The sequence below is a fragment of the Triturus cristatus genome, chromosome 4_2 (assembly GCF_964204655.1).
Source record: "Triturus cristatus chromosome 4_2, aTriCri1.1, whole genome shotgun sequence".
Taxonomy (NCBI): domain Eukaryota; kingdom Metazoa; phylum Chordata; class Amphibia; order Caudata; family Salamandridae; genus Triturus; species Triturus cristatus.
Genome location: NC_140586.1, coordinates 203,387,467 through 203,406,327, shown reverse-complemented (window position 1 = coordinate 203,406,327; position 18,861 = coordinate 203,387,467). Strand labels below are relative to the sequence as shown.

The window sequence follows — 18,861 nt, the reverse complement described above, 5'->3', positions numbered from 1 at the left end:
AACATGGCAGCCATTTAAAAAAAAAAATGTATGGGGAAGCCTAAGCATGCCCCCCCTCCCCGAGCCCACTTTGGGCCCAGGGGACCACATGCTCCTGGGCCAGGTATATCAATTAAGGGGAGGGGGCGCACGGCCTCTCTCCCTGATCCTTGTTAGGCTCTGGAAACACAATTATTGAGGCCGAAAACATAAAAAAGGGGGGCATGCAGCACCCCTCCCTGAGTCTGAATAGGACCCAGGGACCCAATCCCAGTGGCTGAAAACAGTAAAAACAGTGTAGGGCCCCCTCTCTGAGCCTTTAAAATACTCAGGGACCCCATCCCCGGGGCGACTCATTTACTGTGTGCCAGGAAGCCGAACCCCAGGATGCAGTAGCTTCCCTGCCTGCGTTAGCCCGTGCAGAGAAACATGAGTCTGCTCCTGCCCGACAAGAGCATTTAAAAAATCTCCCACCAAAAGGGGTACTCACCTATAATAAACAGAGGCCCTAGGGAAAGGGGACCAGAGGCCTATTAAGGCCCTGTAGCAATCATTTTAGCAAAACTAAACTACTGGTGTCCAACGTACTGGACACAGCTCATCAATTATCAAGTGGACAAAGTGATAGTCCTGTACACAAACATTCATAAGGAGCGCAATTGCTCTACAAATCTGTAACCCATTAGGAGCAAACTTTTTGTTTGGTTGACTGAATCACATCTATGTTCAATGATTTATTCTCTTCTTTTGAACAATACTTTGAGTTAACGTCTTTTGACATGGTCACCCCCACTTTTTGCCCACTGATACAGATGTTCTTCATTGGAAGTGCACTGAGTCACTGCTAACCAGGCCACAGCGCCAGTTCTCATTCCCTAAATACTACAAAAATGCTTAATTGTAACCAAATTGGCAAGGACTTTAACACCCTTGTAAGTCCCTTGAAAATGGTTCCCTTGGTACCCAGGGCATGAGTACTAAGAGGCTCCGTAATGTCTGCAGCATGTATTATGCCACATAAAGGGACCCATTCTGCCATTGCAAGATGCGTGAAATTGTGCAAACCATTCCGAAAAAACAACAGTGCAATGCCCACAAACATTGCATGTACTATATGTAAGTCACTCCTACAGCAGGCCTTGGCGCCCTAGGGTACGGTGCATTATATTACATGTGAGGGCACATCTACCTGAGCAGATATGCTCCTGTGATGCCTAGTTCCACTAATAGACATTACAAGTGTTCAGGAAGCCATCTTGAGAACATCTATTGGGCACTGGTCATTACAAGTTACCCAGCTACATGGTGACTTCACTGAAAATAAGTGTGCTTGTTATCAAACACCTCGTCTTAATAAATATGTTCTGATGCCAGTATGAGATTTATTATGACTTGTACCCAGGGGGCACCTCAGAGGTGTCCCCTGTGGTCCTAACAGTCTTTTAGTGTGGCCTTTCAGCCTCCCACTACAGACGGGTTTCTGGCCACCTGAAAGGGAGAGCCTGCGCTCTCAGAAGCCAGGAACAACACCTGATCGGCAGAATGTGTTCTCACCTCCTCCAGCAGAATGGCTAGCAATTTAGCATATCAAGGCCAGAGGCTTCAAAGCTTCTGCCGCCTTTGACATGCAACCCTGGCTTCCATCCAGAACTAGGGAACGCCACACTTCTGCCCTGGGGCCCATTTGGCAGGAGGCGTGTTCCACTTACAGGCTAGCCACACCCCTACGGTGGGCTACCTGAAGTGAACAGCCAGAGAAGGGCTTCACCATCTTGGTTTTTGGTGAAATAGAGACTTCTGGGTCAAGGCTATGCCCACTCCTCACAGGAAGTGGTCATATAGAGAGTTTAGTCACCCCAGTGGTAGGTAGTCCATTGGCTACTACTTCGTACTCAAATAAACACGCCTAAATTGAGTCTTTAGGGCACCCCTTGACACCATACCGACAGATTTGACTACCTGGGAACAGAAGAAGGAAAAAGAACCAATGCCCTGCAAAGAAACTTGCACCAAACCCTGCCATGCTGCTTGCTCCTTCACAATTGCAAAGACTGGACTCGTCCTGTGGCTGGCCCTCCTCATTAATGCTTGGAGGACTGCCCAACACTTTGAAAACCATCTAGCATCTCCCTTGGGGTAGAGGAGCCATCCCCTTGCATCTGCAGGCTCCGACCACATCTTCCCGGTTCACCATGCTATTGGCCATTGGGCCCACGGAGGGAGCAACACTTCAGGAGTATGTTTTTGTGGTTCTAGGGGGTCAGCCCCATCTCTCTGCCATGTTTTGAGATGCTAGACCTTCCAGGAGCCCCCCTGCACCCATACCCTGAGAACCGGTGCACTTGCACCAGCCAAGGTTTGCTATTTGTCCAGTCCAGACACCACCACCTTGGGAATGCACCTGCACATCCAGGGACTTCAGAAGAGATGCGATCCACGACCAGTGTCCCTGCTGTTTTATGTTTTTCCTCCCACTGCAGATCTCCAGACATCCGTGAGGGCATCAAACGCTAGTGGTCAGCCAGCCAAGCTCCCCTGCACCCGAGCACCCAGTCCATGTCCCCAACCTTTGACTGCATCCCCCTGGCCTAGTGGTCCCCACAACCTGCACCCCCTATTGGGTTCTGCTGGACTTGTCCGCAAGTCCCCCATTGCAGCCTCTTTTACTCTGGTCCCTTTATACTTCAACTCTGTATCACTCAAGACTGCCAACTTGACCAGCACTTCTGCACCAGGACACCCCAGGACTGATAAACCTAAGCTGCTGTTGGTACTTTGGACCTTGGCCTCTGAACTTCAACTGCAAGTATTGCTTTGCTACATGTGTTTTTCCTCCCATAGGTTAACACTGTAGAGTTCGAGGCTCACGCCTCAAAACCATTATTTGAATTATTTTTGCATTCCTTTTAAAATTGATATCTCAGAATTTACAAAAGGTATTCAAAAGATCCTGGTGTCTAAATTTATATAAACATATACTTTATTTTTATAAATTGGTCTCAGACTTTTTTATCAGTGTGTGAACCATTTATTATTGACGGTGTGTGTACAACAAATGCTTAACACTCCCCTCTGATAAACCTAAGCTGCTCGACCACACTACCGCAAATAGAGCAGTTGGGATTATTAAAGTAGCCCTGTAAACCAATGAGGCTCATCTGGACCTTTTGCATTGTGTGCCCTTACGTTTGCTCACTACATTAAAAGCCAGCGTCCTACAAATAGTATACAAAAATGTAAGATGTTGCTTGGGAACATGTTATACTCGTTGGCAAATGTTTTGATGTGCCACGATAACTTGTTTTTGAAAAAAAAAAATTGAAATCAAAAATATGCAATACCTTGAAGAACTTTGAGTGAGATCATTTCATGAATTGTCAAATTGTGTAATGTAATTCTAGGATTTTTAATATATTTTGTGATGCCTAAGGGATTTAGAAGTTGCTGGCAGATATTAATGTAGTTGTGTATGCTACTTTTTAATATTGTTTGGTGGAAGTCTAAGGAAGATGGGAGCTACTAGCCTGTATTAATCTAGGTGTGTCTGTTTGCCTATTAACATATATTTGTACTGTTGTTTTTACTGAAGATGGTTGCACATGTATGACTCGTGCGCAATATACCGATTTGAATTGTTACTGCCAACCCTAGTTTGAAATGCCCAAGAGATGTTGAGATGCCCCATGATAACTTGTCTTTGGAAAAAAATAATTGAATTAAAAAATATGCAACACTTCGAAGAATGTAAAGTGCGATCATTTCAGAAATTATCGTTTTTCGTAACGTATTTCTAGGATTTTTAATATATTTTGTGATGCCTTACGGATGTAGGCAGATATTAATGTAGTTGAGTATCCTTCTTTTTAAGATTGTTTGGTGGTAGTCTAAGGAAGATGGGAGCTACTAGCCTTTATTAATCTAGGCGTGTCTGTCTGCCTATTAACAGATATTTGTACTGTTGATTTTACTGAAGATGGTTGCACATGTATGACTCGTGCACAATATACCGATTTGAATTGTTACGGCCAACACTAGTTTGCAATTCCTCATCTAGCTGGAGTTGTCCATTATGAGGAGGTGCCACATCAACCGGCAGGTCCTTATTTGTCTTCAGTTGAAATGGATTTATTCCTAGCTTGTAGCTCAACCTTTACAATGTATCCAATTTGTTCTCTTCCATTATATACTTCAGGGAGGCAGGTCTTCTGGATCCTGCCTAGGAGCCTGTTGGCCATGAAATAAATTGTGTTTGGACAGCGTTAATGAACGAGGATAATGAAGTTCTGCTGTAATGAGTGTGTGAATGCATAACTAGGGGTGCATTTGGAGGCACATACGTTCGGTTGCCCGGAGTTCAAGCATGTGGACTACAGTAGGATAGAAGGCCAGAGATAACAAACCAATGAAATGTTTTAAGCAGAATTATGGTCTCTTGGCAGTAGACCTGGATAACAGCTGGTTCCACTGGTGTAGTGTGGACCACGTCAAGGGAATGCCTAATCTGTCCGATACATGGCCATAAATAGGTTGATCTTTAAACCATCATCGGCAAGGCGAATATCTCTGGCTTTTTCTTTAGGGGAAGTGTTTGGTAATTGTTGGGCGAACTTGTGTGTTTTGCCCCTCCCATTGTAAAAAAAAATCTCATGATGATGCAACATCTTGGGCTACCACAATATGAATACCGGAGTAGGGCGGTTGGCTGAAAAGACTGAATAGTATAGATAAACTGTACCCTTAAAGAAGAGTTATCAAAATGTGTTAGACGACGAAGTTTGCATTGTATATGGTGAACCTAAAAAGGATGCACAGTGAAGTATTGAATAATAGATGCTTTTGACGGATGGCCAATATTTTTATTGCCTGTTTAAGAAAGCAAGCATGTCTTTACTATGTGAATAAAAAGGCAGTAAATCCAACAGCATGTTTTGATGACAGTAAAGTAAAGCAAATGAAATGGTTGATTGTCAATTGCTCTTTTATAGGTCGAAGCCTAATGACATCTTGGGGACATTCTGAAAGCCACCCTTGGAATGCATTCCACCAGTTGCTTACCATTGGACTTGTGGTTTATGTCTCACAATTGCTGGATTTCTGTTTGCTGTCTTTATTTGTTTTAGGCTGTCCAGGGGGAGTTCATCCCTCCCAAGGAGCAAAGCCTTTTCACATCAATCCCTTTGTACACTTACAGGAGTGCTCCTTTCTGTAAACAGGCCTGTAAATCTTGTTCTTATCCTTACACATTTGCTGTGCCCTAATAGGCAGAGGTCAAATGTCAGGCTGTCTTCTGAGGGAGCTGGTGTTCACTTTTCTTTCTCAGACTTCAAAGTGAGAGGCTTTATATGACAATTTTGCTGGATACTGGGTTTAGGAAAGGGTTTTTCTTTCTAGCCCACAACAACATATAAATTAACTGTGCAGGTATTTCAGAATACCTCAGAATTTTGAATGCACAAATGAAGCACATTTTTGTTATTTCTGAACTGTGTTGGAAAAAAATACTTTAATATGTCAATACACTAGATGATGCCATTTCCATGCATTATCGGTTGTGCGCTGTATAGTTCTATTAGTAAAGCTGTATGTCAGTGCAAACGTAATGGTCATTTCATTTGAAAATGTATTATCTGCAATGGCAGTGAGCTACCACACCATGCATACTCCACTCTACGCCACTGCACTCTACTATGCACTTCTCCACTTAACAGCACTCCACGTCACTGCAATCTGCACCACTACACTCTACACCACTTCAGTCTAAGCCACTCCAATCTACTCAGCACAACTTCACTCTACACAACTCTGCAACACTGCACTCTATGCCAATACACTCTATGCACACTATTTGCCGATGCACTTTACTCTGTAACACTCAAATCTACGTGCCTGTATTCATTGCCAATCCACTGTACACCACTCTAATCTATTCTGCACCACTGCACTCTACACCAGTTTACTCTACGCTATTAGACTCAATGCCACTACACTCTACCCTGGACCACTTCACTCTATGCCACTTCACTCTACTCTGAAATAATCTACTCTACGCCACTGCCATCTACGCCACTGCCCTCTACGCCACTGCCCTCTACTCTGCACCACTGTACTCTACACCAATGCACTCTACATCACTGCACTCTACGACTCTCGGCTCACAGCCACTAAACTCTACACCGCTCTACTCTGCACTACTGCACTCTATGCCAATGCACTCTACACCACTCTACTCTGCATCACTGCACTCTACCCCACTCCACTCTGCACCACTCTATGCCACTGCACTATCTGTCACTCTACTCTTCTCCACTGCTCTATGCACCACTACACTTTATGCCACTCTAGTATGCACCACTCTGATCTATGCCATCTACCATCCAACGCAGATCTAGACACAATAAATTCCATTCAAAAACTTTGAATGGCTTAAGGAAGCTTTTGATATCTCAATACCACTAAGAAAAACAAAACAGGACAAAAGAAAATTAGCATCCTGGAGAAATGCAAAACTAAAAAAGCTAAAACAATAAATTTCAAAGCTTCATCACACTGGCTCAAAATAAATTGTAACCAAGACAAACTTCACCTACACAAACTTAACAGAATACAAGTCAACAATCTAAAAATGGTACTATTCGCACAGAATTCAAAATGCTTAAAGTGCAAATAAAGAAATTGATCAAATTCTCACAAAATCTTGTAAACCTAAATGCACACAGGTAACTCAACTCATTACCCAAGAATTTACTGACAAACTGGCAAATCATTACACAACCGAAGTAGATATGCTGGACTACTATTTAAAACAAAAGAAAACCACTAGCACCAACCAATTTCCAACAATCCCCTCCCAGTGTAGGCTAAGCCAACGTCTACATTCCTTCAAACAACTATCACCAAGTCAATCTATGGATCTTGTCAATGCAAACAGTCCCCATGGCTGCTCTTCTAACCCTTGTCCACCACAAATTTCAAGAACATTTTATAAACTACCTCTGCTGCCACACCAGTAAGAAGAATCATCAATAATTCTTAAACTAAAGGAAGCTTTCCACAAGACGTAAAAAAAGGCATACAAAGAAAACAAACCTGTACCTGCATGACTCAAACATCTACATCTACAGACTGATTATAAATGGACTTTTCCTGGGCAAAGTGATAGAAAGAGCAGCATTCACCCAGCTGTCACAATTAATTGAACATAACTCTATACTTTCCAACTTCCAAACAGGATTCAGTCCATGAAGATGCACAGAATCTATCCTCATCGCCATCTGGGATGACCTTAAGAACACAATAGACCAGAAAAGGGTTGCTGCACTAGTTTTCTTGAAATTTCAGCTGCTTTGGACCCAGTTGAACATGACACTCTAATCCAAACACTCTACGAAGTTGGCATAGAGGGGACTGCTCTCGACTGGATTACATCCTACCTTCAAAGCAGAACAAATGTCATCCATACTCCGACTTTCTCATCCAAACCGTGCTTCACAAAAGCAGCGGTCCCTCAAGGCTCTATCATCTCACCCATGCGTTTTAACGTCTACATGAAGTCATTACCAGGAATTATCAATGAATTTCAGGTCACATGTTATAACTATGCAGATGCCACACAAATACTTCTTAAAATGGAAAGCCCCAAAGACATTAGAAAATCAGAAATCTTTAGTTGATCAGTGGGTGACATGGATCCATCTCAAATTGAATGCTTCCAAAACTGAAATACTCATATGGCAACTGGAAAAATTATGACCCACTCTGTGCCTGGCCTGATGATCTGGAATCACCTCCTAAAGTATTTAAGTAAGTAAGAAACCTTGGCATTACCATGGACTCTAAAGTATCAGTGAATACCTAGGTGGACAAGTTACCAAGATAAAGCTACATTGCAATGTAAACTCTGAAAGGCATCTTTCCCCACTTATGATTCCCACACTAGTTCAAAGCTAATATCTCTCTGGCACTGTCTAAACCTTATTAAGTCAATTGCCTATAACACAGCTCATCGTTATCAACTATGAAAAGACTACAAAAAATTGAAAACTGCCAGACTACTCCTACATGTAAAGCCACAATGCCACATCTTCCCTGCCTTGAGGACCATACATTGGTTACCGGCTGCCAGAAGATCCACCTTCAAGCTGCTTTGAATCACCCACAAAGCAAGACAAGGAACAGGACCACTTTCAATCAGGAACAAAATCATCAAATACATACAACAAAGGAACCGCCGCTTCAGATTGGAACTTCGCCTCAAAATCCCAGCATACAAGAAAATAAACAAGGGTGGTCTATCTTTCTCAGTTCAAGCAGTCAAACTATGGAATTCATTACCCCCAAACAAAAGCTCCATGGAGAACCATCCTATCTTCAGAAGACTACTCAAGAGTTGCCTCTTTTTTACATGACTAACATACTGAATGAAACACAGCATATGACTGTGCATGTAAACATATAAAGTGATTTGTATGTATTTAGAAAAGTACAATTCTTGTACAAATATTTATACTACTATGGTTTAAACATATGTAGATATTCTTTAGGTCTGCTTAACAAATGTATATATTACTGAGGGCTAAAAAATATATATGCACATTATTTTATGTTTAACATGCTGACAGGTCCCGCACTCTCCCGAACACAATTGAGGTTGGATTGCTTCTCTTATTTCCCAGACCGAAGGCCCAAAATATAGTCAACAGATTCATTGACGTGGCATTGGTCCTGGTGAGAAGACAAATAGCCCAACACTGGAAAACACACACAAATCCACTGATTGAGATATGGGAGAATAGTGTTGACATTTGGGCTAAAACAGAACAGAGAGCATTGCTGAAGGAGGATGCAAGGGTAATCCGAGGACGCCCATTGGCAGAGCTTAGGACGGAGGTCCTGAGAGAGTGGGAGACAAGGCATGAACCTGATGAAGAAAGAGAGGAAGAGGTATTGGACCAACAGGAAGATAACTCTGGGTTAGCATGATCAACTGACGAGCATGATTGAACGGGATGTAGCGAGGGAACCATATCTGAGTTGAAACCCCCCTCATTGGAATGGCCTCTCCCCACCACACCCCGGGCACACCAATACCACATATATTAGGTAGGACTTTCAAGCTTAACCCCATATCCCCTGACAAATGCACATAGGACGGCCGCAAGATCGAGAGACACTGGGAGACACACCACCAAAATGGTTATTTAAGTTTGTTAGATGTGATTAGTTCATTGTAAATAAATATATATCTTTGCAGATGGGTACGAGTAACTCTCTTGAGTACATATAACCTAAGACACAGACTCCAGGTGTACGTGACTCACTGGCTTTTAGATATAGAAAAATAACTGAACTTTGTGAAGATGTAATTGGCACAATACATATATCATTGGAAATATTGCATACACCATGTGATTGTCTGTACCTGTAAACGAATGCGTTTATATTAAAAGAAAAAATGCATACAGGTCACTGCATAGGTTTCATATAAGTTATTTGATTTGAATTTTTTTTAACTTACCAATCACAATATGTAAAATGATCATAACAATTGTATCTATATGTTCTTCGCTATTGAAATATTGAGGAAACTATAAAAATAAAATAAATATAAAAATATATGTATAAAAGTACACAAATAAATTAGTTTTACCTACAGAAAATCGTAGTTTCTAACTATCTATTCTTACATGCACATATGGAACTTATACAACTTTATATGTCTTTATGATTTTCCTTATACATGCATACCCTTTCTAGGTAGTTATGTATCTATATGTTTATAAATTTACTCCTACTGTAAAAAAAAAAGCCTTCAACTACCTCTAATGCACTACTCTGTCTAGCTCTATACCTCTCTCAATATACCCTCTACCTCCACTCTATGACTCATCCCATTTCTCATTCTACCACTATGATCTCCCTAAAAAGCCTTTCTGGACTCTTCCCGCCTCAATCCCTCCTTGACTCACCCCAAACTTCATTTTACTACTATGATCTCCCAAATACCACATTCTATACTCTTCCCTCTTCTATCCCTCCTTTTTGCCAATTCAATCAAACCAACAGATTCACATGTCCACTGCTCAAATTCACAACTTATATTTTCCTATACCAATCCACCACTAATCCTTTGGGTTCCAGAGTAGCGTGCTACTCGCTGTAAAGCGCATCAACGGCCCGCCAGGGTTAGTAAGTGCTATTTAAATACAATTCCAATTTTGATATCACACTCATTAGCACAAAAGAAACTATACAAAATTAGGCACAGAAGTAGTATACGTACCCGCCACTATGTAAAGTATGAAACAAACAAATACACCCATTGGATGATGTCACCAGTGATGTCACCAATGATGTACTAAGGATAATGTTACTTACCCAGTAAGCATCTGTTCTTGGCATGTAGAGCTGTAGATTCACATGCTTTGCATTCTCCTGCCGTCTAGTGTTGGGTCCAGATGTTTGCAAGTTGTTTTTCTTTGAAGACATCTTTCCAGTCACGAGGTAGGTGTCTCCTCCTTTCGGTGATAGTGCGCATGGGCATCGACTCCATTGTTAGATTGTTTTCCCACAGATCGTAAGAATGGAGTTAGTAAGTAAAGAATAGAGATGTCCATGCATATGTATGAGAGCCTGGGTCAACAGATGCAACCTTATTTACTTTACATAAATAAACCGTATCATCTCTTCGTTTTGACGAGATTTAGGTTGAATATGGTTCCCTGGCTTCTTGCTTTTCCTAAAGGGTATTTTAAAGAAGTACCATTAAATCCCTGCCCTTGTGACAACTTCTCGGACCAGGACACTCTTCATACAATTTTTTTCTGTGCATATTACAATTCACTGCGCAGAAAATGTATCTTCCCTTTGCTTAAAGGTTGTAATTTTGAACAAGTTAGGCCGGCGCTGGTATACTTACAAATGCTAGCATCACCTATGGTCTGCTTTGGGGTTGCAAGTTTCCTAACTGGAGCAATTAGGTATAGGAATAGGTCACCTATGAGGTGTTCTGTGGACATGGCTTTGAATCATGTTATGTAAAAACCTTTTTTTGGTATGTGTTAGTTTTATTTGATATGAATTTCTTGTTTTTAAATGTAAATATGAACAAGTGTAGGTTGGGCTAATTTTATCTTATTTATTTATTTACTCCCAGGCCTAATTATGTGAAGGTGGGCTGTATTCTCATTTATGTCACCATTTTCCCTGTTATGGATCCCTGAGGTGTGCTCATTTTTGGATGAATTGTCACATTACTCAATGGCGTGTATTTTATTTTATTGTTTCTTATGGGAGCGTCAGATAATGAATTTCGTGTTGAGCAGAACTTTATAAAGAACATTAATTGTCCTATGATTTTTTTTTCTTTTTATGTTTGTCTATGGATCACAAAACGGGGGATCTTAACTGATTTTACATCTATGTATTATATGTTTGTAGATTGATCTGTCCTGTTTTGTTATTTGTACTTTTATGGCTATAATCAGCCAAATAAAGTTAATTTTGACTTTGACTTGAGTAAGAGACAGAGAAATGCAACAGATACAGGTACCCAGGGAGGCGGGTGGGTGCATGTGAATCTACAGCTCTACATGCCGAGAACAGATGCTTACTAAGTAGGTAACATAATCCGCTCAAGGCATGTGAGCTGAAGATCACATGCTTTGCATAGATTATATACAACAGTATTCTTCTAAAGTGGTAGCTAACCTGTAGCTGTTTGAGTTGTCTGAAAGAGTGTTCTAAGCACTGCCTTTCCCACATTAGCGTGTTGTCTCGCTAACACATCTACACAATAGTGGTTGGTGAATGTGTGCGGTGTAGACCATGTTGCAGCTTTACAAATGTTAACTATGGGGATGTTTCCTAAGAAAACCATAGTAGCCCCTATTTTGAGAGTGGAATGCGTTCTAGGGGGTATTGTTAAAGTTGTGTTTGCTGTTGCATAACAAATTTGAATGCATTTAACAATCCATCTGGCAATACCTGACTTGGATACGGGATTGCCCTTGTGTGGTGGAGCAAAAGCAACGAAAAGTTGTTTAGTTTTACAAAATGATCTTGTTCCTTCAATGTAATATAAAAGGGCTCTTCGAACATCTAAGGCGTGTAGAGCTTGTTCTGCCACTGAATCAGGTTGAGGAAAGAATACAGGTAACTCAACCGACTGATTGATGTGAAAGGCAGAAACTACTTTAGGTAGAAACGTGGGGTTAGTACGAAGGACCACTTTGTCTCTGTGAAGTTGGAAAAAAGGTTCTTCTATAGTTAGTGCCTGTAGTTCACCCACTCTCCTCAGTGAAGTGATTGCAATGAGGAAAGCGATTTTCCAGGAGAGAAACCGCAGTTCACATTTATGCTTGGGTTCAAAAGGTGGCCCCGTTAATTGTGTAAGGACTATGTTAAGATTACACACTGGGGCAGGTAGAAGTCTTGGTGGGATAACTCTTTTAAGTCCTTCCATGAAAGCTTTGATTACTGGCACTCTAAAAAGAGATAAGTGTTGCCTATTTTGTAATTATGCAGCTATTGCAGTGAGATGTAGTCGGATAGATGTGTAGGCTAGCCCGACTGCTGCAAGTGTAACAAATAACAAATGATATTTTGTACTGAAGCATCAAGAGGATTGATGTTGTTATTATGGCAATAGATAACAAAACGTTTCCATCTAGCTGCATAACATGCTCTTGTGGTAGGCCTTCTGGCTTCTCTAATGATGTTCATACAGTCTGGTGGGAGATTTAGATAGCCAAACTCTAGGACTTCAGGAGCCAGATCGCGAGGTTCAGTTGTTTGGGATCTGGGTGTCTGATTTCTCCATGGCTCTGTGTGAAGAGACTGGATGTGAGGTGCTGTTTTTGATGTAGAACTAGGGACAGCTCCAACAGGGTTGTGAACAAAGGTTGACGGGCCCATGTGGGAGCTACTAGGATCAGTGTGAGGGATGTTTGCCTGAGCTTTCAAACTACTTATGGAATGAGTGGGAGAGGCGGAAAAGCGTAAACAAAAATCCTGGACCAGTTCATCCATAGTGCATTGCCTTTGGAGAGCGGGTGTGGGTACGTGGAGGCGAAGTTTGGGCAATTTGCGTTTTGGTGTGTGGCAAAAAGATCTATTTGAGGGACTCCCCAACTTTGAAAGTATGGGAGGAGAACTTGAGGGTGAAGTCCCCATTCGTGAATTTGCTGTCTCTTATCTGCTGAGAAGATCAGCAATCTATTGTTCACTCCAGGGAGGTGTTCTGCTAGGAGATAGATTTTATGGTGAATGGCCCACTTCCAAATGTCTTGAGCCAAGCGTGACAGTTGGAGAGAGTGTGTCCCCCCTGTTTTTGTATATAATCCATAGCTGTCATGTTGTTGGTACGGACTAGAACAGCTTTGCCGACCAGGTAAGTCTGAAATGATTTGAGTGCTAGAAACTCTAAATGATTTATGTGGAGAGTTTTTTGCTGTTGACTCCACAGTCCTTGCACTGTGTGATGTTGAAGATGAGCCCCCCAACCAGTGAGGGACGCGTCTGCTGTTAGCATTGTCTGTGGAACTGGGTCTATGAAGGGCCGTCCTTTTGATACACTCTGTGGGTTCCACCACTGCAGAGAGCGATAAGTACGGCCGCTTATCAATATTAGATCAATTAAAAGACCCTGTGATTGGTTCCACTGACTTGCTAAGCATTCCTGAGGGGACGCATGTGAAGCCTGGCATGGGGAACAATCATGATGCAAGAGGCCATCATTCCCAGCAGTTGCATATACTCTGAAGCTGGTAGTGAGTGAGTGGGCTGAAAGAGGAGAACTAGAGCCTGAATATTGCAAATTCTGGCTGCATTGGGGAAGGCTAGAGCCCTTCGAGTATCTAAAGTGGCTCCTAGATAGTTTTGAGTGTTGGAAGGTTGAAGATACGATTTCAACACATGACTGTGAATCTCAGTTGGTGTAGTAACTGCATTGTCCTGTGAGTGTGTTGGAGACACTTTGGATACGTACTGGCATTGATGAGCCAGTCGCCCAAGTAGGGGAAGACATGAATGTGTTGTCTTCTTAGGTGAGCAGCGACCACTGCCAGACACTTTGTAAAGACTCTTGGAGCTGTTGTAACTCCGAACAGGAGTACTTTGAACTGGTGATGATGCCCCGCTACCACAAATCTGAGAAATTTGCGATGAGCGGGATGTATTGGAATATGGAAGTAGGCGTCCTTTAAGTCTGGAGTAGACAAAGTTGCCCTGTTGTAGGAGTGGGAGCACTTGTTGAAGTGTTACCATGTGAAAATGGTCTGATTGTATGTAATGATTTAATTATCTGAGGTCCAAGATAGGCCTGAGAGAACCGTCCTTCTTGGGTATGAGAAAGTAAAAGGAGTACGCCCGACCCGTGGTATTGTGGTGGTACAGGCTCTATAGCTCCTTTTAGAAGGAGAGAATGAACCTCTTGTTTGAGGGTATTTAAGTGGTTTGGTGACAGTTTCTGTGAACTTGGAGGAATATTTGGAGGTTTGTTGGTAAACTCCAGGCACTAATTGGATAAGAGAAAACACCGGACACAGTGTAGGTGACAAGCTTGTTACCTGTCAACTCCAAATTCAACAAAATTGCTTCTAGCTATACATCATACATACATAAATATATCAAGGAAAGATTAAAGAAACATAATAGAACAAACGCTTTTGTGTGTTTTTGTGCTTTTTTAAAATTATTATGATATATAAATATTTTTGTTTTGCTTTCTTATTTTTCAATAAATTAATTTCTATGTGTGAACATATACTTTTACAATAATCAATGAGTAATTATAATACCAATATACATACAAATTGTATCCTTGATAAGTCGATATGTTTTAATATATATAGTAAACTTCTGTAGCTGCTATTATTTTCTCATTTTCTGAATTTGATCTAAATAATGAGGACTAAACATTACAAGAAAGCGATTGAATATTTAAAAAAAGAGAACAGTTCATACCTATCAAAACATAATTATTTCTCTGCAAGCAGTTGATAAACATTAGACATTTCAAGAAAACAATGTATACATATCATAACATGATTATTTCTCTACAGGCAGTTGGTAGACACAACGCGTTTCGGCTAAGCCTTCGCCAGGGACTCGCTCAAGGTTGTATACTATATGCAAGAAATAATTACAAAAAATTAAAAACCACTGTTAGAATTAGGAGTCAACATGGCAATCAATACTTATTTACAAATTTGAATATCAATATACAAATAATCATTACAATAAGATCTAGTTTAAGGCCTCCAAACCAAACTAAGGCAACCACTCGTATGTTGGGAGCACTACATATCCAGGGGGTAATAAAATGCTTAAAGTGTTGCCTGGCCAATTTAAGATTATACTCTCTTCCATATAGAGTTTATTCCAAAAATTGTTTAAACATGAATGGAATTACAATCTGTATGCCTACCTCTTATATCTTTGGAAGTTAAAGCTATCCGTTCGAACCAAGTGCATCAATATCAATCGTGTTTCAATGTCATCTATATTTGATAGAAACAGGAATATAATTAAATAATCCAAAAAGGCCCTGTGCGTGTTGGAAGATCTACACAAGCAGTCTTGTTGATGAGCATATTTCATATACCTGTTAAGATTCTAATCTCTGATCGGCAATATAGTGAATAATGATCACTAGTTCTCTCCGTATTTTTTCCAGGTTACCATTCAGTAATAGCACCGACTAATAGAAACAAAAGTAAAAATATGGTAAAAAAGAAAAAGTATGTCTTTAAACCATACATAATACTGCGTCAATACGCATATATTATTAAGGATACTATTTCATCAATGGGATTTCTTATAACTGGATACCATAAATACTCACTTTCTAAAATGATTGGATTTCAGCATGGTATATGGTTATTAAAATGGTGGAAGGTCACACTTTCTCCCCCTTCTTCAAATGAGGTGTGGTATCAATAACCCTAAACATAGGGAATATGAATAAATCAATAACATACAGGTATTGAGGGTAATTTGCAAAGATATATGGATTTGTCTTGTTTGGTAGATTGTCTACAAGGTCATGTCCCTTAAGTTGTTTCGAGATGGTACGTTGCAAATTTGTGTACCCTCGGTCTCAAGGATAAATCTATTTATTTACTGTAATGTCGCTTTGTTACACTCATCAAATGAGCACCCATTCTTATATACTCCTGAAGGGTGTATATACTCGATTAAATATTATTTAAACCATCGAGCATCACGCTAAAAGTTCGCCAGGATTGAGCGAACTTGAACGTGTATATATTTTTAATGTCAATTCTGGGGATAGCAAGTATCACATAAATCACTACTGTTCCATCCTAAAAATTACCCTAATCTGAATCGTCAGGTTCATGCTATTTATTCTTGGTTTCTGGTTTTAACTGGTGTTCACACCATTGGCTGATATTTATACACCAATACATTAGAGTGTGCATACCTGTATTCACGTTGATTATACGTTCTGACCGAGATTGGGTACTTTCTTATTTTCGGCCATCTAGGGCCTTTTATATATGTCGACTTGACACAACACAACCTGGTCAATAACATAAACATATTACTATTTATTAACCCGTATATGTTTTCCATGTGGGCGCCATTTTAGCCATGCTCAATTATGATAAACGCACTAATATATCAATCTATACTCCTTGCTAATTTGTAGAAAGTAAACAACTTGCACACCAAAATTTGTAAACCACCCGAGTTTTATGTGTATGAACACTGAATACAATCCATATCTCATCTTTACTCGTTATTAGTAGAGGTTTATCCAAACTAATACCACACAAAGATTTAGACTACTTAAGGTCTTAAATTTGTTACCACTATTTGTAAGTCGTGTCTAAGATTCAAACAAATAGCGAGTGCCAGATACTCATCCATAATGAATGTTGACATTATGTTCAACTGCAAGTATATTTTATTCTCTAACAGTATCTAGCCTTAACCCTTACTTAAACCCGTTATTCTCTGATAATATCGTCAGACAACCAGAGGTTACATACCTACACTTGCGTTAATTCCGCGTTCTTATTTGAATCCGCAACTAACCATGTAGCGGCCATCTTAGTCCTTATAAGTACGTCGACTAGACGCAAGCTAACTTGATCATTGACATGGATATAGGACTATTAAGAGATTACTATATGCCAACTAAATTCGCGCCATCTTAGAATTCCCCAATTATAAATAAAACACGCTGATAAACTGATGTCCACTCAATATTAGTAAATTCGAGGTTAGTCTAAAGATCTAATTTTAATTATATTGTAACCTCAATCAATACAAAAATTGGTCATAATACCCAAGTCTAACGATAGGCTCCATATAAATCGAGCCATAGTCAGAATACATGAAACAGATAACTCTGAATCAACCTTAGTCTAATCTGTAAAATATGTTTGCTGCTAGCATATGTTGTTACCGGGATCAGCTACAATCCAAAATGTATGGTTTAAAGGCATACTTTTTCTTTTTTACCATATTTTTACTTTTGTTTCTATTAGTCGGTGGTATTACTGAATGGTAACCTGGAAAACATACGGAGAGAACTAGTGATCATTATTCACTTGACCCATATTGCTGATCAGAGATTAGAATCTTAACAGGTATATAAAATATGCTCATCAACAAGACTGCTTGTGTAGATCTTCCAACACGCACAGGGCCTTTTTGGATTATTTAATTATATTCCTGTTTCTATCAAATATAGATGACCTTGAAACACGATAGATATTGATGCACTTGGTTCGAACGGATAGCGTTAACTTCCAAAGATATAAGAGGTAGGCATACAGATTGTAATTCCATTCATGTTTAAACAATTTTTGGAATAAACTCTATATGGAAGAGAGTATAAGCTTAAATTGGCCAGGCAACACTTTAAGCATTTTATTACCCCCTGGATATGTAGTGCTCCCAACATACGAGTGGTTGCCTTAGTTCGGTTTGGAGGCCTTAAACTAGATCTTATTGTAATGATTATTTGTATATTGATATTCAAATTTGTAAATAAGTATTGATTGCCATGTTGACTCCTATTTATAACAGTGGTTTTTAATTTTTTGTAATTATTTCTTGCATATAGTATACAACCTTGAGCGGGTCCCTGACGAAGGCTTAGCCGAAACGCGTTGTGTCTACCAACCGCCTGTAGAGAAATAATCATGTTATGATATGTATACATTGTTTTCTTGAAATGTCTAATGCCTATCAACTGCTTGCAGAGAAATAATTATGTTTTGATAGGTATGAACTGTTCTCTTTTTTTAAATATTCAATCGCTTTCTTGTAATGTTTAGTCCTCATTATTTAGATCAAATTCAGAAAATGAGAAAATAATAGCAGCTGCAGAAGTTTACAATATATATTAAAACATATCAAGACTTATCAGGGATAGAATTTGTATGTATTTTGGTATTATAATTACTCATTGATTATTGTAAATGTATATGTTCACACAGAGAAATTAATTTATTGAAAAACAAGAAAGCAAAACAAAAATATTTATATATCATAATAATTCAAAAAAAGCACAAAAACACACAAAGCGTTTGTTCTATTATGTTTCTTTAATCTTTCCTTGATATATGTATGTATGTATGATGTATAGCTAGAAGCAATTTTGTTGATTTTGGAGTTGACAGGTAACAAGCTTGTCACCTACACTGTGCCCGGTGTTTTCTCTTTTCCCATTAGTTCATTCCCTGCATGGGCTTTGTATCAGGTTAGCAGGGGCCCAGTTACTTTATCAAAAAACTCCAGGCAATAACCAGAACGGATAATTCCCAGTACCCATTTGTCTGTAGTTAATGACTGCCAGACGGCCAGGAATTGTGAAAGACGACCCCCGACAGGTGTTAAATGGTCGGGGGA

The 18,861-nt window shown here is 40.0% G+C and overlaps 1 protein-coding gene across 8 annotated transcripts in view; it reads right to left on the bottom strand.

Moving 5' to 3' along the window:
• Positions 1 to 18,861, bottom strand: part of LOC146833388 (single-pass membrane and coiled-coil domain-containing protein 3-like) — a 389,302-nt gene that overhangs the window by 283,405 nt on the left and 87,036 nt on the right. The window contains exon 4 of one of the 8 annotated variants that reach the window (XR_014960580.1): positions 8,758 to 8,896. The exons of the other annotated variants lie outside the window; for them this stretch is intronic. The gene's annotated coding sequence lies outside the window, so the exon portion shown is untranslated. Of the gene's footprint in view, positions 1 to 8,757; positions 8,897 to 18,861 lie in introns of those variants that run through there. 8 annotated transcript variants of the gene reach the window in all.